Raw genomic sequence first — 21760 nt, 5'->3', positions numbered from 1 at the left:
CGCTTGTGCATGCCCCTGCAGGCTATTCCTGGATCACACGGCAGACATTTTGCCTGCTGGAGCTCCTACACTAATCCTGCATGCCATGCATCGCTTGCAGAATCCGGGGGCATGTCTTCCTTTAACCAAGTCTCTCAATATAAACTAGGCAAGTTTCTGGCACAGTCCAGTGCAGCAGCTTTTAAAGTGTTTAACTACCGGTATTTTATGTGGAGGTTTGTGTTGTGACACAAGTACATTTCAGACTAGTTTGCTACATCATTGCCTGCAGAACAAAATGCCTATGTTAAAGATATTGTCTTTATTGTTTCTCAGGTGTCAAAACCTGCATTAAAAAGTGCCTTGGATGGGGCTGATACTATTTATAGAAATGCAGCATTGTTCTTGATGATTAAGAACCATGCTTATTTGCAATCCCAGAATTTTTCTGATGAGTTAAAAAAATGAGATTTTGAATGCTTCTCTTGAGTCTGATTGTGTGTTTGATACAGCAGCTAACCAGATCCTTAAACACTAGTATTTCAGAAGTAAATTGATGCAAGAAGTGCTGTACATGCTTCATATTCCCAAGTGCTTCTCCTTTCAGCAACAAAACTTCTAGTGGCCTACCAAACAGATGTCAAAGCCGAATGAGAAGCAAGGCAATGAAAGGAAAAGACAGAATGACTCTTACATCAAGCTTAGCAAGAATGGTTCCTTTCCTAAAATACATAGTTCCCTTCCAATATATGACTATGCTAAGGCATGGCACCTATAGAATTCCTTGCCTCTCAAGTTATCTATCAACAAGGTGGCCTACCCATCAGTAGTTTTTGACAAATGGATGCTGAACATTATTGATAAGGGTTACAAATAGGTTCATAGGTTCATAGGTTCATAGGTTCATACTAGGCTATATGCCCTAGGGCATTTATAAGCCTAGCCAGAATGTGTTTGGCTTTCGCCACCCATTTTAAATTTATTTTGCTATGCCCTTTTTCGAGGTTAGTATACTGTGCCTCTGTCTAACAGTGACACAGAAGTGATACCCAGGGTAAACCTACGATCTCCCATCCACTCATCAAGATTCCTCTTGAAGAGAGTCAATGAGGGACTCTGCCTAACCTGGACTGGGATTTTATTCCAGAGTGAAGGGAGCCTCTGGGTTATGAATCTGTCCCTCCAGCATGTCCTATTTATTTCAGTGCTGAGGTTCAAGTCTCTCGGCGTAGCTCGATGGGATTTGGATTTTCTGAGGTGCAGCATGTCCATTAATTCCGGGTTGGACATGGCTTTATACGTCAGGCACAGATCGCCTCTGAACAGGCGGTATGCCACTGAGTAGAGCTGGAGTTTCTTTAACCGGGCAGCATATGGCATCTGTTTGAGCCCTTTGATCCTCTTGGTGAGGTACTTTTGGGGTCTTTCCAGTTGCTGCAGGTGTCTGGTAAGGTACATCCCAAAAGGGGCATTGTACTCAATTATGGGCCTGATGAGGGATGAGTAAAGAGGCACAATGACCTCCCCTGATCTAGATGTGAATCCCTTCATGATTAGGTGGGCTATATAAAATGTTTTTCTAACCACTTTGGTCACGTGGTTGTCAAATGAGAGATTACTATCAACTTGGGTTCCCAGGTCCCTAATTACTTCTTCTGTACTTAATGGATTTCCACCTATGTGGTAATTTGTGGGCACTTTGTTTTTGCCAAAGGGGATGACTATACACTTTTTGGCATTTAGCTTGAGGCCATGGCTCTGGCACCAGTTGTCTGTTTCTATGAGGCCCTTTTGGAGGATGCTTGTGTCGGCTGGAGAGTTGATTATGGCGCCCAGTTTGCAGTCATCTGCGAACTTGGTCAGCCACAGTCCTTCCGTGTTGGCCTGTACCTCCGAGAAATATATACCGAACAAGAGAGGTCCCAGGACTGAGCCTTGTGGGACACCACTTGTAACTGGTTTGGAGTCTGACATGGCTCCAGCAATTCTAACCATGTGGGTTCTGTCCTTGAGCCAGTTTGCAATCCATCTAGTGACATAGGGGTTTATATTTAAGCTGGTGAGCTTATCTATAATGCCCGAGTGAGGTATTGTATCGAAGGCTTTGCGAGGTCCAGGTAGGCTGTGTGGACCACCTTCCCCTCGTCAATGGCCTTGGTGACTGTTTCAAAGAAATCAACCAGGTTTAAGAGGCAGGATCTGCCCTTAACAAAGCCAAACTGGGTAGGATCCAGTGTTTGTAGGTCCCCAATATCTTTATTTATGAGGTCCATGATGATCCTTTCCATAGCTTTGCAGACCAAGCTAGTCAGGCTTATGGGGCGATAGTTTCCAGGATCTGTTGAGGGACCACCTTTATGGAGAGGGACCACTGTTGCTGTACGCCACTCTTTGGGCACATATCCTGTAGTAAGGCTGAGATTGAACAGTAGTTTTATGTTTGGGTTTAGCTCTTCTTTGAGTTCATGTAGGACGCAGCCCGGGACACCATCTGGTCCCATTCCATTGATGCTGTGTTTTTTGCTTTGGAGAGGGCGGCTCTTACCTGAGCATCTGAGATGTCAGGGGGGCAGCACTCTGCTGGGATAGATATTTGCCCTTTTGGTGGGGAGAGGGGGAGAAGTTTGCGCTGAACCGGTCAGCTAGGATGTTGGCAATGTCTGTGGGTTCGGTGTATTTTTTTGTCATTTTGGACTAATTCTGAGCGTATCTGGGAAATACCACCCAGGTTCCTAACATAACTAAAGAAAGCCTTGTGATTATCCTTAGTGTCCTGTGCAATTTTTCTCTCGAAGCTGGCCTTAGACACTTTTATGTGTGCCCGTAGTTTTTTGCTAATACTGATCAGTGATGCCTTCCCTTTTTGGGATTTTGCTTTATCATTTAGTAGCTTCCTCCTTCTATTGTATAGTTTGTTTATGGCTGGGGTCCACCAGACAGGATGTCTACCTTTGGAGGATTGGGTCTTGGTTTTATTTGGGATCGCATGATCCATGCATTCCTGAAGGTGTTCATAGAATGCGTTTATAAAGGATTCTGCGGTCTGGGCCATATTTTCCACAGGCCCGGGGGCTTTGAAGGATTCCACCTCAGTTTTGAGGAGTGTAAAATTTGCTTTAGAGAAGTTTTTCACTGTGGTTTTCTGGGCAGGGGGTGGGGTCGGGATGTGAATATCCAGTGAGATTAGTTTATGGTCTGATCTTACCAGTGAGGGATACACTTCTGGTCTGGAGCATAGAGTCCCCATGTTGGTGATGATCAGGTTCAGTATGTTTTCCGCTCTTGTGGGAGTGGTAACAAGTTGTTCCATAGCATTTGAGTTTATAAATTCTAGGAACCTTTGGGCTAGGGTGTTGGAGCTAGAGTAATGCTCCCAGTCTATGTTTGGGTAGTTGAAGTCACCCAATATAATGGTGTTTGGAGAGACCTTCATATTTTCCAGTGTTCTCAGGAAGGCCGAGTGGGGTTCCTGGGTTTGGGAGGGTGGTCTGTAGTAGGCTATAAACTGGAAGGCAGTTTTACCCACTGTTAGTTGCACATGGATAGTCTCTGATGCTTCGTGCTTTGCCACCAACCTGGAGGTGTGGGTATCTTTGATGAATATCGATACTCCCCCTCCTTTTGTGGTTCGGTCCAAGTTTTGGGGCCGAAAAGCATGGTATGAGGTATAACCTGGAAGTGTTGGGGTGCTCTCGGGAGCCCTGAACCAGGTTTCTGTTACTGCACAGATATCGATGTTCTCCATGCTAAGGAGAGTTTCGAGTGCGTGCATCTTGAGGTTTAGACTTCTGGCGTTGAGTAGCATTACTCTTAGTTTCTCATCCCTTGTGTTACCTATGGAGGTGGGTTTGTCTTTTGAGCCTTGCCTAAAAGAGGCACTATGGGGGTAGCAAGAGCCTTTGCCAATATCTGAAAGCCCAGGGGTGACAGGTGCAAGCCGTCCCTAGTGAAGCATCGTAGCTTGTCGAGCATATCATCCCAAGCTGACAAGCATTGGATCCCCTTTGAATGACACCAGTACTTAAGCCAATTGTTGAAATTGATCATCTTGTCTTCATATTGTGGCATCATTCTTGGTGAGGGTAAGATGCTACTCAAGGTCAGGGTCATACCAGCCTGGGCTACATGCTCAGAGAGCTCCTTTATGTCTCTTTTCATGTAGTCCAGGGAGGTATGTCTCAGGTCATTCACACCAGCATGGACAATGACTGAGTCATATTTGTACTTGCCTTGGAGTGACCTGAGTGCTTGTGTTATGTGGCGGATCCTAGCGCCCAACAGGCTGCTCACCGTGACCCTCTCCTTGTTCAGCCTGGTAAGCGGGACGTCAGTGTGCCTGACGATAGAGTCACCTATTACAAGTGTATCAGGTGTGTTGTTTAGTCTTAAGGGCTGTGACTGTTTGGCACACTGGCTTTGTGAGATATGTGTTGCACGTGTTTTGTTTTGGGGTAACGGCTGCTTGGGTGTCTGCTTTGGAGGTCTCTGCTGCTTCGGCAGATCTTTATTTAGAGCCTCCGAGTATGTTTTTGTGTGATTATGTGTTTGGTTTGCTGTCGTGGTAGGTCTATGTGAGACTGGAATTTAGTGAGTGTGGTTTCCTTCTCCTCCTGACTGGTTATGCCAGTACTGAGTTGAGAGAGCTTGGCCTCCAGTTTGGCTATATGATTGCATCTCTCACATGTGTTGGAATTTGTTGGGAGGAGGAGAGGGTTGTCTGTGTACATGAGGCAGTTGTAACATTGCCTCAAAATTCCCATATTCACCAGCTGGACCGGAGAGGAGATTGACAACTGACCTTTGGACATGCTAGAATAATATTGGGAATTCCTTAATAATTGAAAACCAGGGCCAGTGGGGAGTGAGGGTGTAGTGCTTTTAATTTTTAGTGCTGACTTATATAATTGCTTTAGTGAGCAAGTGCCAGGTGACTTAAGTGCAATGTGTTACAGGTAACTTAAATGCAAAAACGACAAACAGTAACTTTCTTTCAAGTGAAACAAGGAAATAAGTACAGTAAGCAATGCAGATATCACTAGTGATCCACAGAAGCGCTGAAAAGACGCGTATTAGGTGGAATTAGCATTCCAGGGAAATAAGCAAACAAACAACAAGCATATAAACAAAGCTATATTCAGCAGGCCTGGATCTAGTCTATGCTACAGCAAACAAGGTGTACCAATTTCAGTAAGATACAGTTCAAATATTCAGGCACTATAAACCTTTAACCAGAAATTCCCAGCTCAGAAGGGCAGAGTCCAGCCTCTTCTCCCACAAGAGTGCAGACCACAAACCTGTGCAGACCACAAACCTTCTTAATGTAAAATAACTGGCCTGAAGCCCAAGTGCTTAAACCAGAACTAATACACTTTAAGAATAACAGACACTGGGCTCTCAATCAGCAGTTCCCAACTTAGAAGGATGAAAGCTACCTGTCCTGCCACCACAGTGCATGCCACAAACCTTCCTAATGTAAAACAACTGGTCTGAAGCCCAAGTGCTTAATCCAAAAGACTTAGAATGACAGCTAAACTTTAATCAAGTTACTACCAAGCAGTAATAAATACAATTGAATACTTTAGAGAATGCCTGGATTAGTGCTCAAGTTACACAAACAAAGCTAGATCCAGCAGGCCCGAATCCAGTCTATGCCACAGCAAACAAGGTGCACCAACTTCAGTAAGAAGCAGTTCAGATATGCATGCACTATAAGCCTTCAATCAGAAATTCCCAGCTCAGAAGGGCAGAGTCCAGCCTCTCCTCCCACAAGAGTGCAGACCACGAACCCTCTTAATGTAAAATAACTGGCCTGAAAGCCCAAGTGCTTAAACCAGAATTAATACACTTTTAGAATAACAGACACTGAGCCCTCAATCAGCAGTTCCCAACCTAGAAGGATGTAAGCTCACTACAGTGCAGACCACAAACCCTCTCAGTGCAAAACAACTGGTCCGAAGCCCAAGTGTTTAAACCAGAAGGCTTAGAATGAGTTACACCAAGCAGTAATAAATACAACTGAGTACTTTTAAGATGATGCAAAAGTAAAAAAGTAGGTAGAAACACAAGTACAGTAAAAGCAGATGAAAATTTTTTTTTTTTTTTTTTTTCTGAACAAGTGCTGAGATCAAAGAAACAGATTTGAGTGCTGAAACTAGAAAACTGGCTAGTTATAGGGAAAAAAACTAAGCTAGAAGGCTTCCCTCCAACACAGAAGGGCTTGGGGGCTCAGAAGCCTACAAATAGTCTATACCACTTAACAGGAAAGGCAGGAAACAAGCTTAATTTTTTTTTCTCTGTTTCCCAGATGCTCTCTTTGTACACAGTAGGAGTGCCTGAAATCAGAATATGATCTCACTGCACTCAGTTGAGTGAGCAAATGAGATGGGCCCAGAAGGAGTATCCAAACACAAATTTACAAGAGGGGCGGGCAGCTGCAAGGCCACTAAGATTAACACCAAAACAAAAACAGGGAGGGTGGGTGGGACTAACTGAAGAGCAGAGTGAAAACTTCCAGCTGAGCTAATATTCCTTCCACACAGTTAAAATCAATTTAAATACTGTATTTTTTTGAGAGAAAAAAAGCAGATAAAGGTACTTAAATTCTCTTATACGTCCAGTTGAATATAGCAAGTTCTTAGCCGGCCAAAGCTGAGGTTTTTAAGCAGAAAATATTTCACACTGTACCACTAAAATAGGCAAGGACAGGAAATCAAAGAATGTGACTACCCCCACACCTGTAATTACTAGCAAATAACAAAATTCAGCAAACACTGACTAACTTCCAGTTCAGCTAATATTTCTTCCACACTGAAGAGCAGAGTGAAAACTTCCAGTTGAGCTAATATTCCTTCCACACAGTTAAAATCAATTTAAATACTGTATTTTTTGAGAGAAAAAAAACAGATAAAGGTACTTAAATTCTCTTATACGTCCAGTTGAATATAGCAAGTTCTTAGCCGGCCAAAGCTGAGGTTTTTAAGCAGAAAATATTTCACACTGTACCACTAAAATAGGCAAGGACAGGAAATCAAAGAATGTGACTACCCCCACACCTGTAATTACTAGCAAATAACAAAATTCAGCAAACACTGACTAACTTCCAGTTCAGCTAATATTTCTTCCACACTGAAGAGCAGAGTGAAAACTTCCAGTTGAGCTAATATTCCTTCCACACAGTTAAAATCAATTTAAATACTGTATTTTTTTGAGAAAAAAAGCAGATAAAGGTACTTAAATTCTCTTATACGTCCAGTTGAATATAGCAAGTTCTTAACCGGCCAAAGCTGAGGTTTTTAAGCAGAAAATATTTCACACTGTACCACTAAAATAGGCAAGGACAGGAAATCAAAGAATGTGACTACCCCCACACCTGTAATTACTAGCAAATAACAAAATTCAGCAAACACTGACTAGCTTCCAGTTCAGCTAATATTTCTTCCACACTGAAGAGCAGAGTGAAAACTTCCAGCTGAGCTAATATTCCTTCCACACAGTTAAAATCAATTTAAATACTGTATTTTTTTGAGAAAAAAAAGCAGATAAAGGTACTTAAATTCTCTTATACGTCCAGTTGAATATAGCAAGTTCTTAGCCAGCCAAAGCTGAGGTTTTTAAGCAGAAAATATTTCACACTGTACCACTAAAATAGGCAAGGACAGGAAATCAAAGAATGTGACTACCCCCACACCTGTAATTACTAGCAAATAACAAAATTCAGCAAACACTGACTAACTTCCAGTTCAGCTAATATTTCTTCCACACTGAAGAGTAGAGTGAAAACTTCCAGTTGAGCTAATATTCCTTCCACACAGTTAAAATCAATTTAAATACTGTATTTTTTTTTGAGAAAAAAAAAAACAGATAAAGGTACTTAAATTCTCTTATACGTCCAGTTGAATATAGCAAGTTCTTAGCCGGCCAAAGCTGAGGTTTTTAAGCAGAAAATATTTCACACTGTACCACTAAAATAGGCAAGGACAGGAAATCAAAGAATGTGACTACCCCCACACCTGTAATTACTAGCAAATAACAAAATTCAGCAAACACTGACTAACTTCCAGTTCAGCTAATATTTCTTCCACACTGAAGAGCAGAGTGAAAACTTCCAGTTGAGCTAATATTCCTTCCACACAGTTAAAATCAATTTAAATACTGTATTTTTTTGAGAAAAAAAAGCAGATAAAGGTACTTAAATTCTCTTATACGTCCAGTTGAATATAGCAAGTTTTAACCGGCCAAAGCTGAGGTTTTTAAGCAGAAAATATTTCACACTGTACCACTTAAATAGGCAAGGACAGGAAATCAAAGAATGTGACTACCCCCACACCTGTAATTACTAGCAAATAACAAAATTCAGCAAACACTGACTAACTTCCAGTTCAGCTAATATTTCTTCCACACTGAAGAGCAGAGTGAAAACTTCCAGTTGAGCTAATATTCCTTCCACACAGTTAAAATCAATTTAAATACTGTATTTTTTGAGAGAAAAAAAGCAGATAAAGGTACTTAAATTCTCTTATACATCCAGTTGAATATAGCAAGTTCTTAGCCGGCCAAAGCTGAGGTATTTAAGCAGAAAATATTTCACACTGTACCACTTAAATAGGCAAGGACAGGAAATCAAAGAATGTGACTACCCCCACACCTGTAATTACTAGCAAATAACAAAATTCAGCAAACACTGACTAACTTCCAGTTCAGCTAATATTTCTTCCACACTGAAGAGCAGAGTGAAAACTTCCAGTTGAGCTAATATTCCTTCCACACAGTTAAAATCAATTTAAATACTGTATTTTTTGAGAAAAAAGCAGATAAAGGTACTTAAATTCTCTTATACGTCCAGTTGAATATAGCAAGTTCTTAGCCGGCCAAAGCTGAGGTTTTTAAGCAGAAAATATTTCACACTGTACCACTTAAATAGGCAAGGACAGGAAATCAAAGAATGTGACTACCCCCACACCTGTAATTACTAGCAAATAACAAAATTCAGCAAACACTGACTAACTTCCAGTTCAGCTAATATTTCTTCCACACTGAAGAGCAGAGTGAAAACTTCCAGTTGAGCTAATATTCCTTCCACACAGTTAAAATCAATTTAAATACTGTATTTTTTTTGAGAAAAGAAAAGCAGATAAAGGTACTTAAATTCTCTTATACATCCAGTTGAATATAGCAAGTTCTTAGCCGGCCAAAGCTGAGGTTTTTAAGCAGAAAATATTTCACACTGTACCACTTAAATAGGCAAGGACAGGAAATCAAAGAATGTGACTACCCCACCTGTAATTACTAGCAAATAACAAAATTCAGCAAACACTGACTAAATTCCAGTTCAGCTAATATTTCTTCCACACTGAAGAGCAGAGTGAAAACTTCCAGTTGAGCTAATATTCCTCCCCCCTCATCTGCTGGACCAGAATTTATTATTATCTCCTATTTTCCTGTAAATGCTGTACTCATGGGTCATAGAACTTGTTCTTCCTTCCTAAAGAATTAGAGGTTTCTAATCCAGAATTTTCTTGGTTCCCAAGAAAAAGCAGCTGTGGATACAGGTGTTGGATCTTTCTTTTCTTAATATGTTTGTCAAGGTACCCATGTTCAAGATCCTCACCCTTGATACATTGCGTCTTCTTTTTCTGGACAACTGCTTCATGGTTAGCCTTAAATTGAATGTATATTATCATATCCCTACTGCTCATCACTGCAGGAGATATATGAGATCTCTTATGCTTGGTTCATTTTTCTCTATTGCCATTTGGGTTATCCAATGCACTGCGAGTGCTCACCAAATGCCTTGCACCGGTAGTGGTCCACTGTTGGCCTCTGGGCATTCATATCTTTGTGTTCTTGAATTACATGCTGGTCTATGCAGAGTCTGTATCTAGAGATTTGGAACTGCTAGAGAACATCTCAACCTTACTCTCCCATCTAGGGTTCAAGTTGAACCTCCTAAAGTCATGATAGACACCCTTTCAAAGACTCATTTTTCTGGAATGCTTGATCAACTCCAATGACAGTATGTCCTTTCTGCCTGAAGACAAGGTCTTGTTATATCAGATTGTGTTTCTGGAATTCTTCAAGAGGAAAGTCACATCAGCTAGAGAATTCCTTAAATTTGTTGGACTGGTGACTTATATGATTCTCATGATACTACTGGCCCATCTTTACACAAGCAAAATTCAATGATATATCTTAAATTGCTGAACCCAGCACCTTAGTTCCTGGTGCTGTCCTTCATCAGAACAGGGTTACAGTAGTGGAGAGAACAGCTGAGTATTAATCTCAGACTTCCTTTCTCCTCTTTGGCGATAATACAATCTGTCCAGACAGATTCATCTGACTTGCCTGGGGTGCTACGTCAATGGAGGTGGAAATGCAAGGCATTTGGGGATCCAGTGACACAAAAACACATCAGTATCAAGGAGATGTTTGTAGTGATTCACGTCTTGAAAGTCCTTTACCACCTGTTGGCTCAGGCTCCCCTTCCAGTGGTTACAGACGACATTACAGTGATGTGATATCTCAACAGACAAGGGGGTATGAAGTCTCACCCTCTGTGTCTTTGATAACATGGGAGCAGGCTTTTCAGTATCCTCTGATTCTTCAGAAAACATACATACCATCAGAGGAGAATGTTATGACAGACAGATTAAACAGATCCTGGGTAGATCCACACTAGCGGAAGCTCAAGGCTGTGATATTCCAGGATCTACTCCAGATGTGGGAAATGCCTCAAATAGGTATGTTCATTTTGTTTCAAAAATGACAACTGGATAAATTATTTTCCAGACTTCCTTGAAGCCCTGCTTGAAGATCAGACACATTCTCATTCCCTTGGATGGGAATGTTCCTATATGCATTTCGACCGCACTGATTCACAAGGTACTTCTGAAAATTCAAAGAAGAATGCTAAAGATAATTGTGGTGACCCCCTACTGGCCCAGGCAATCTTGGTTCTCCCTGTTAATGGCACTGGCAAAGGGCAATTACCACAGACTTCCTCACATGCTGGATATGCTCACACATTCACACAGCTGACTGGTTTCCCCTGATTTGGAGAAACATCAATTGGCAGCCTGAATGATACAATATTGACTCCATTTAGGCATTTGTTTCAAGAGGATGTGCAGTAGGTGTTTAAGGATGCCAGAATACCTGCTACTTTAAATTCTTGTGTTTACAAATGGATGAAGTTTTTGTGTGGTGCGTAAATGGAAACAGAGGTTCCACTGAGGTTGCTATCTCTCTGGTCCTAAAATATTTTTGTGAGCTGCTTCACAATGGCTTCTCATATGCATCCATTAGGATACATTTAGCAGCCATCTCTGCTTGCCTGCCAATGGATCCTTCTTTCTTCTTTTCTTTTGCTAAAACAGTTCATGAAAGGAGTACTGCATATGAGACCTCCCCCCACAAGCAAATTCATCTTATTTGGAACCTAAATTATCATCTCCAAAAATTAATCTGACCACCTTCTGAACTGACAACTCACACTTATCTCTAGTTCTTAACATGGAAAACTGTTTTGCTTATTGCTCTGACATCAGCAAGCTGAGATTCTGAGCTGCAAACTCTCATGGTGGGACAACCTTACCTGATTTTCCAGAGGGATAGGATTATGTTACACAATAATTCTGTCATGTTGAAAATGGACTCAATTCACTCAGAATCAGTCCATTAATCTGCCTGTATTCTTTCCAAAACCTAAGTATAAGAGAAAGAGTGGGTGCTTCATACAGTGGATATGCATAGGCAGCTCAGGTACTACCTTGACAGAACAAAGTCCTTTAGGAAGCCTGAAAGGATTTATATTTCCTTTTCTGGGGCAAATAAATATCAACCTGTCTCTAAGCAATCCACTGCATGCTGGCTGTCTTCTGGTACTGTTTTTTTTTTTTTTTTTGCATTCACCATGGTAAGATGAATCCAGGAAAGGTAATGTCACATCACACCAGGCCCTTTTCCTCTTCAGTGACATATTGAAAATGATTGGACTCTAAAAGTATTCCAGAGGTAGCAACTTGGTCCTCTGTCAATATCGTCATGAAGCTCTACAAACTGAATGTTTTTTCTAGATCCAGACCAGGCTTTGCAAAGATCATGCGCCAGGGCCTCCTGGACCTTTATCCTTCCTCTTCCCAGGTTGGGTAATCTTTGGGAATTTACCAAAATGCCAATAAGGCATTGTGTTTGTTGAATATAGTACAGTCATGTAGGTTCCACTTACAAGTAACAATAGGTGTTCATAGAACACACTGCCTTACTGGCAGTAACCTCCCATTACCCCCCCCCCCTTCACATGGTGTATATAGTTGATTGTTGGAGTTATTGTTGTGCTTTGGTTCAACAAACATTTTTGCTACATGGGTATGTGGTGTTTCATTTGGAACAGTAGGGATTCACAAAGCTTGTGTTTCTGTCTACTTTTCATATTGGACCCTAGAAAACTGAAAGGGTCCTGTCTGTGAGTGTGAAGAACTCTCCTGTTCCTGCCAGGTTGTCATTCACACTCACAGACAGGCAGAGGAAGGAGCTCTGAAGCTTGGCAGACTGCCAGATGGAGGACAACAGGGAACAACTACCTATATGTCAGTAAAACAGTGTGTTCTGACACACATCTGCCATTACACATAAGTGGAACTTAGAACTTATACAACTATAGTTACTGTAATAGCCAGCAATGATGTGGATCTTTGAAAATTGTTCATATTTCTGTATGGATTGAAGACCTGTCCAGTGAATGCAAACTAGCCGAAATTCCCCATTGCTTTTTTTCTTGTTGTATGAGCTATGTGCTCATTTCTTTTAATTTAAATTTTGTACTATGGACCTCTGTCATATTAGTATATTTCCCTTTTGTGATATAATGAATCAATGGATCTGGTTGTTCCTTAACTTTTTAACTATGGTATATTTTCTTCATGAGTTTAACCATTTCTGTTTGCTTGTGAGTGTCATTTGCATAAAAGTAAAAATCGTGCCTAGAATATGCTGGTAGATATTTTTATTTATTTTATTACTGGCATTGTTCTGTTGTTTTATATACTTTTTATAACTAAATTCTGATTGTTGAATATTTGCTTTTTTTATATAATAACTTATGGAGAAGGTGGTTTTGGTAAATACTAGGGATGATTTGATATAAACAATTCATTTTTATATTGCCATTTTACTGTTGATTTAGAGTTTTGCGTGGAGATTAAACTGCTTTATATTTACTACTTTGATGCCAGTAGCTTGCTGCAAAATCAGTTGATTGTTAATAAAGCTCTTTGAAATATGAAAGATATGGGCAGATAGCTCTCTTCATTCTTAAACTCATGAAAAAATTAAAGTTGACATGAATGATGTTGCAGCCAAATTATGGTGCTGTCCAGATGCTCTACAAAATACTGTCAGTGACATTTATTTTATTGCCATTCTGTATTCTATGTTCTGTTATTAGCGAGATATATGTAAAAAGTGACAGATTTAGATTGAAAACAAGCCTGAATAAAATATTGAAATGAAATGTAACACTCCTCTGGGTGATACTGACAGATTGATATTTATCTTTATAACTTAGTTCACACCGCCAGATTGAATGTTTCAGATGTCGTATTTTGTATTTCCATCAGCTCTTTAAAATCCATAGCGAAGACAAGAAGACTTGCTTTAAAGAGGTTTTTTTCCATAACAACTGTCCTCAGTGCTTTTATGCATTTAAAGTGTTGCATTGCATCATCTCTGCAACTTTGTTTGTACCTATTTTCAACTTTTGTAGTGCTGGGATTACAGCCGCCATTATGCCATTTCTTCTACAGCTTAAATGATGCACTTGATGTGTGAACACGTACAAATAAAAAGCTCACTGTGTATGTATAAGAAACTGCATATATTAAATTGGATTACTATTCACATTTGACATGAACAGCAACATAAACTAGACATCTGGATATAAGAAAATGTAACAAACTTTTGATCTCTGAAGTTGTATTAGTCATTATTTACAACTGTTTCTTCCACTAGTAACAAAACTGCAGTAATTGTTGTTTTTTCACTTACAGCCTTACTGATGAAATGCTTGTGGAAAATGTTCATATGAAATGTCACTGTGCATGTGAAGGAATTGTATGTAAGGATAGCTATACAAGTCAAGATATCTTTAGCATGTATGGCAATGTACGCCAGACAGCAGAAAATAAGAAAATAAAAGCCATTTTGTGAATAGATCATTTTTAATGTGGCAAAAACTCCAGTGTGTGTAGTTTAGAAACAGGAGTATGACAGTGTCAGTACACAAGAAAAAAGAAGATTTCTAAGCATTCGTATTGATATGTTTCTAATACTGTCAGAAAAAATGGCATTTTAATTACTAACCAATGTCTGACTAAAGCATTTTAAATGAAAAGTCCTCACCCTATTATGATGTCAAAAATTGAAAGTACCAGCAATCCAACAATCGTTGGTCTGTCATTACTTAAATCAATTATGCATAAGGCATCAGTATCAACAGATGCTTTTTTTTTAAGCCAATGCACTTAGATAACATAGTACTGGACACTGTATCAGAAGAAAAACATGTTTCCCATTTTTGGATTCATAGGGCACAGGAAAGATACTTTATTTTAATGAAAACAGAAGTGTTGCCCTTTCTTCCCAGATCATACAACACTGGATATTTAAGAAAGGTGAAACAGGAGATGTATATAAAAGGGCGATTAGGTGCCTTCCTGTACTTAACACTGTATATACTTAACCATGTGCACACAGGTATCATGCAGGAGTTGGTCAGATGTGTCAACATCAGATGCCAACCCAGGGGATACAAGAAGTACCTATTCCTCTGGTCACTGAGGTATGTGTGGATCTGAAAATACTAGCTATAGTGGCTTTTCACCAACCAAAATGGGGACATGGAGTGTGCATCCCAAACATCTGCCTCAAAGACACTTCATCAGTTCCTTAATGTCATGTTTCAGCACATGCAGAAGCATATGCTATTTCCACATGGCACAGACGAAAGACCCATTCCTGTGCAGACTTTTTTTATGATATAGTCTAATTCACTGGGGCAAGCAGACTGCACTCACATTGCAATAAAGGCACCACCAGTGAAGTAAGGACAATGCTATATTAACCATCAGGGGTTCTACTCTGTTGATTGCAAGGTGGTCTGTAGTGTGTAAGGAATAGTATACAAAGCATCTGCAGACCACTCGAGCAGTCCCCACAACTCTAACATAAAGTACATGTAGAACCTATAACAGCAGTTTGTATTGAGTGAGTTTCCCCATTTGCAGTTTGCAAGTGATGTCGAATATACAGGAACCATGGATAAAACCTATAAGAAATCCCCAGACCAAGGCAGAGAATGCCTGCAATGCTGTTCTGTCACAGAATCAGGTCATTGTCTGACTTGTATTTGGCTTATTGAAGGCCTGCTTCCAAGGTATGGCTATATAGGAGGTGCACTGCGGTACAACCTAGCAGCATACAGCACAATCTTTACAGACTACTGTGCTACATAGCATCATAATATGGAAGCAGATACAACAGAGCAAGAACATTCTTGAAGAAGAATACACAGAACCAGCAGCATGGGAGGTGCCATATATGGAGCCTATGGAGGAGATCGCTGCAGAGAAAGACTATGCCAGATGGAGTCAGGCACAGTATGCCACAGCACTGTATAAGAGGCAGCAACTGGTCCATAACCATGGGTCAGATTAAAGTGTTATATAGAACATTAAAAATGATGCCTTTACTTCTACAGCTAGACTGTGCTATACTTTGCACAGACTGGCTACATTTTGCATCAGACATAGGCAACAATAGCATGACACAGTTATCATCATATGTGCAATATGAGAGGGTCACAGTGGCAAGTGTCAGCAATGACCATTGTTTGAGGAGAGGGGCAGACCCCAACCTACCTCATCTGGTAGCCTGTGTGTAAGATCCACAAACTGGAAACCCACTTAACAAAGTTGAGGAGCACTTGTGAAAATATTAAAAAACATCACCCAAACTAAGGAAGAAGCCTACTCCCATAGCTACAGCATTGTGAGTGCACTACTGCTACATAATATAGTGATAAAGGAAATTAATAAATAACATACTTAGTGCAGGTGGCCTCTGAACTTGAAGTCCGCATATTCCAGAAAAATGAAGTTGTCATGATTTTAAGTACTATTAACAGTTATATTGAGTTATTAAGACACATACTTTAGGTAGGCATAAAATATGGTCACCTGCATATATCTGCACCAGTGCCTATTACTCTACCATGGATCCCTGAACTGTCTGATCCTCATGCAAGGATACCAGGAAAACCTCTGTATTCTTTAGTGATTATTTGGTTGGTGGACCACATATTATAACCTTCTGCTTCTGTGTCAGCCAGGCTGCCCAAGTTCTGGTGGTACTGATTATTTTGGTGATTCATCATCTGATTTGATCAGAATTTCTGTTTTGGACACGAAAAGCAGTTATGAAGGCAACCATGTCCCACCTGGCATGGTTGCGGACGGCCCTGTCAAATCCTTCATGACTGATCTTATGCCAACTGTGGATATAGAGTTCCTGTCACAGGATCTCATTCTCTCCATGGGAGAATTTGTACTTTCTTTGTTTTCCATGTTGTGCCATGATAATCAGAAAAGGAAAAGAAATATACCCGTGAGAAATGTTATGGTTCTGCCTGCCATAGCCTTACACAGCTACAAACTCTAGGAGATAAGGATGGCAAGAGCCTTGTGGCACTATTATATATAAGTGCAGCTACACACAAGTAAATACATTATTACATTGTAAGGTATGATGCACCCATATTCAGAGTGTGTTAAACACATGTTGTTGGTGTCACTAGTTATCATGGAGGCCAACAGGAGGTGCACACATGTCATTATGTGATATTGGAGCTCCAATCTTTAGGTGCATGTGAACCTTAGTCAATCTTTTGGCCCACAAAGTGTCCACAGCTCTCCCTGTATGTGGATAAATATGTATATCTGTCTTTCCACAACCACCCCTCCACATAAAAATACAAAAATTTGAAGTAATATATTCCTGATATCTAATGCCCTGTGACAGTATTCCACAGCTGAGGATCATTAGTGGTACACCTACCAGTGAGAGAACATATCCTCAGCTGAAACTTTAATGAGCTCAGAGATGTACATAGGGGAAATCATTTCGTCCATATGGTAAAGTGTAGACAAACTACATCACATTTAGGCTCCTGACCATCCAACAAAACCACTTATTCCCAAGTGAGTCAACAACATATGAGAAATGTGAGCTTTGGGTTAGTGTGCTTTGTATGGGCACAACTGTGAACTCTAGAGGTGTGCATGACTGCTGGATAAAATTAAACACTGTGTATTCTACTTTTCACAGTTTTATCTATTCCCCCACACCCAATCACCAAATGCAGAATCAACACTGTAGAACACATCACAAGATGCACACAATTTGTACCGTAATAGCACATAGCATGTGGTGGTTTCCCCATTATGTAACATATATATTATACTTCCATACTTTGCCAACATAACAAAACAAAGACGTAGTGGCAATTTTCATTTCAGATTCAACTGCTGCACTTAGAAGTCTTATTAAGCAATATTTAGTATTGCTCAGATTGTTGCATTCTTCCAAAGTAAAATGAGACCCAATAAACACAGTGCACTTTTGAAGCTTTTTGCATGATAATTATGCTAATGATGCCAGATCTTATGGATGTCCCTGAATTGCATGCTTTTCTTATTGTGAAAATTACCAACGTCATCCAATGAGGTTCACTCATCTATGTGGACTAGCATGAGCATCTGAGAAGCACAGTAGCATATATGGCTGTGTTAATGAGCCTCGTGAGGACATGGAGAAATATTACTTTACTTTTTATAGTCTACAGAGATATATAAGTGCAAAACTGATATCAAAGTTCAGCAGCACAAAGCTTGCACATTGTCATACCTCTCAACCTCTTAGCACAAGAAAGATGGACAAAGCCAAAAATAATGGGGGGCAAAGGCCCTAAATGAAGGACAGATTTCACATATTGTTCTTTCAGCCATGAAAAGTTGAAAGAATAACAGGCTTTGGATTAGCATGCATTTTATGAAGGAAACTCAAATACCTGTCACTATCTATTGACTTCAAAATGCAAAAATCTGCCTGAAAATCTCAAATCTTATGAGGAAAAGACCAAAATAGTAAGCCAAAATCTGAACAGTCTGTAAAAATGTTGACAGGTGAGAGGTACAGGCATTGTCTTTGCCAGTATTTACACGCTAACACCTTCATATCACACTGCCAGTTTGTGTGTTAAGCTATGATAACACCATGACTGGTCACTCTAACTAGCTACCCCATGCTGCATGTAGTGTGACCACATGCAGGCTACAGTAGCTCTCTGGAATTTGACCTCGTGATTGGCCATGGCTTCCAATGGTATTGACATTACTAGGGCTCCTGGGCTGTGCAATGAGAAAAGTTAGATTTTCCTATTCCTCCTACCTAAGCAACACTAGTAGCACCTGACTGGAAACACTTTTGAGGGTCGCAAGGATAAAGTGGATATGTAACACTTTCTTGTCAGGGTGATGTCCGATGCCCGTGGCTTACCCACTCTAGTGAGCGTTGTCAACACCACTGCAATGATTTGTGTAGTAATCATCTGACCTTCTTAGCCACTGGGAAGAAGAGGTAAGAACATGGACCTTTGGTAGTATTATTTACATTCCAAGTGTCTTGCAGTTACTGTTATATGCTATTCTGATTGTACTGGACAATCACTTAAAGATCTGATAGAGATGTTTGGGGAGTTAGCGAGCTGGAGGCCTGAAGCCCACATAGGCCTCCTAGAGAGAGTCCTACTGTAGCTTCAGGAATCTCACTACTGCTTGGATCTGCCTTCATCTACTCAGGTTGGCCCATTAAGGAGGGTGAAGGGGGCACTGATTAACCTATACCTGAGTCCATCCTAGTCAGAACCGGACCACTTGAGACTACATAATGCATGGTTAATAGAGATCATTTGAACTGAATATTTATGAATACCTTTACCTGTATATGATGTAGCATGTCATATTTGGTCAGATGATTCTGAAGGGGCTAGGCATACTGCAAATGATAGCAGGGCATCAAGCTGGGAAGAAGAAGATATGGAAAATAAGTCTGCAGTAGTATTACAGGACAGCATAGGCACTACACAATGCTAACCCAATGTTTTTAGAAACGCAAGCTGTATTTCTAATCTACTTTTAATATCCAATCTGACAGAAATAAATTTTAACATATTTAAAATAACTACCTAAATAAAAACATGAAGGAAGTTTAGTTTTCAATTGTGTACCTTTATTATAAGTAAACACATAAGAGGTCATGTATTTAGATACACAAATTGAAGCACTTCATATATAAGTGTTTGATTTTTCAGAACTGAATGATTGCATATGCTTATTTTCCCTTTCACAACAAATAGCTTTGCAGCTGCAATATATATATATATATATATATATATATATATATATATATATATATATATATAATTTACAGTATACTAAGGTGTTTGAAATTCAGGCCCTGATTCAGAAAGCATTGCCACATTGTGGTAAGTGAATTTGCCCAAGAAGTAGCAACAAGCAAGGTATGTGCATTTAAAAAATACTGTGAAACATGGCCAGGTCAAGCAACACTATTGGGAATGACTGATGTTAAAATAATGACAAGATAATGAGCAACATTATTAAAATGGAACATTTCCTTGTATGCTAATGAGACATAATAAGATGGCAAAGTGAATCAGGAACATATAAATGCTGTGAAACAGAGATGTGCATAGTGCCTATTTAAACTGAGGTGAATGCCCATGTTTAGATTGATGGAATTACTAAATAATATTAGGGTTTGCTGCAGCATTAAGAAATGTGCATCTGTAAGAGTCTTTTATTGCCATTATCATGCCTGATGGCATACAAAATTACTACTAAAGGTGCCGGATCATCTGATTACACTTAACATTTTATGGAGTCCACAGCTGCAACAATAATATGGTGGACCAGTACTGTGTAAATAGGGAGACCAACCAAGAAGCTTGGACATGTGTCTGCCTCATCTGTAGCCCCGTGGGAGTAGTGGAACACTTACAGCAATGGGTATTTAGATGTGTGGGACTTTATGTATAGTAACTGCAAGAACATTACAGTCACTTACTGGAGACAGAGTAGGAGTATCTCAGGCTTCTGCCATGCAAATATTCCATCAAGTTCTTGATGCGTTGCATCTGCATGTGGGGAAACATATGTATGTCCCATCTACCACAGAGGAAAGGTCCAACACTATATGAGAATTCTATGATATAGCTCATTTCCCTTTGGTATAGTGGGCCACAGACTGTACCCACATTGAAATAAAGGCCCCATCTGGTGACCTGGGAAGGAGGTATGTGAAACATAATGGGTGTCATTCTTTTCAACTGCCAGCTGGTCTATAATACATAGGGTATCATCTACAATGTGTGTACGGGCTATTCAGGCAGTTATTGAGACTCCCACATATGGCATACATGTGACGTGTGCCAGCAGGTTGTGAGGGGTGACTTCCCACAGGGGTACCTTGCTGGTGATACCAGATATGCCTTATAACTCTGACTCATAACACCCATAAGAAATCCACAAAATTAAACAGATCATGGGTACACCCATTTCCATTTACAAACAAGAAACATTACTGAGCATGTTGAAAGCATACTTTCTTTGTCTGGATTCATCCTGCAGTAAATACCTAACATGTGTAAAAACATAGTGTTAGTGTGTGTTACAAAATATCATACTTGGGAAGAAGTTACAGAAGGGTGTTGACTAACAGAGGCTGCAGTACACAGCACACCAAGCAGTGGATGCTATGTCAGACAAAGAGACAGTGGAGGAGCAGGCAACAAGGGATGATCATGCCCGACAGAGGTGAGAACAGTATGTCATGTCACTGACTACCACATAACCTCAGAATACAGCAGGCAAGAATAAAACAGATAGACTACAGTAAAATTACACATTCAGCCTTACAACAGGCTGTGCTTAAATCTGCATAGCCTGGCCACATTGTACATCAGACATAGGCACCTCAAGTAGCAATGTACAATGGGCAGAGCACAGTTATCATCATATGCAGAGATGAAGAAGGGAGCATGGGAGTGGATGCCTTTCACAGAGATGTATGTAAGACCTCAGAAGTATGAAAGTAAAGTGTTCTTTCTGTGAAATTTAAGTGGGGGGTTGTGGAGGGGGAATGTCTTTAATGTAACAGTTGTTGAGAAGGGCCAGTGTCAGTGCAGGTGTGTGATGTACTAGGGGTTGTGGTGGTGTGAGTGTGGGTCTTCAAGGACACAGCCTCAGCAGCAGTTGCAACATCGGGGCTCAGTTTACTGGCCAGGTCTAGGTGTTGAATGAGATGTACCACAACTGTGGCTAGATGCTGGCATGCTGTGTGACCTTGAGTGATGTCTGCTACAAGGTGTGCCACTGTGGTAATGGCCATAACCATTGGGATGCCTTCTTTTGGTGCAAACACATTCACAACAAATGTGAACATAGAAGTAATAACAATATGGGAACGGGATCTTGGTAATTTTTATGAACACATTAGTTACCATCTGTGGATGTATCAGTTGACAGTTCATTGAAAATCCTCTTGCCCCTGGATATGTGACATCCACTCCCTTATGTCATCATGTGCACCCTTCATCAACCTCATAAACTCTGCCATGGCTATGGTGGTGCTAGCTTGGGTCTTCACAATA

This window comes from Protopterus annectens, chromosome 7.part0 (assembly GCF_019279795.1).
Source record: "Protopterus annectens isolate FY-2018-M chromosome 7.part0, PAN1.0, whole genome shotgun sequence".
Classification (NCBI taxonomy): Eukaryota; Metazoa; Chordata; order Ceratodontiformes; family Protopteridae; genus Protopterus; species Protopterus annectens.
This window is presented reverse-complemented; position numbering follows the sequence as displayed.